The sequence below is a fragment of the Mus musculus genome, chromosome X, assembly GCF_000001635.26.
Source record: "Mus musculus strain C57BL/6J chromosome X, GRCm38.p6 C57BL/6J".
In the NCBI taxonomy this organism is placed as follows: Eukaryota; Metazoa; Chordata; class Mammalia; order Rodentia; family Muridae; genus Mus; species Mus musculus.
This window is the reverse complement of record NC_000086.7, coordinates 53,443,702-53,444,055: the sequence shown is the minus strand read 5'-3', so window position 1 is coordinate 53,444,055 and position 354 is coordinate 53,443,702.

The window sequence follows — 354 nt, the reverse complement described above, 5'->3', positions numbered from 1 at the left end:
ATGAATTGCTTAGCACATCCATTAGTGCATAAAGCTTTTTGAATGAGAGTAATTACATAGTTATAAGCTATATTCCCTTTAGTCAAAGGAATTCTTTCCCATGCATTGCAGTGTGAATCTCTGGGAATAATGATCAACACTAGATGGCATATATTCCAAAACTCCAGCCTAGCTCTGCTCTTCTCTCACCAGTGTGCCATTTCACCAGGGCAATCAGTTGGGTTTTACAGTGGGATGCAGTGAATATCTCTGTAAAATGGATAGTGAAGGGACTCTTTGGTACTGAATGGCTATGTGCCAGAGAGTTAAGCATACACAATTACATTTCAGACTAGTAATAGAAGAGACATGATG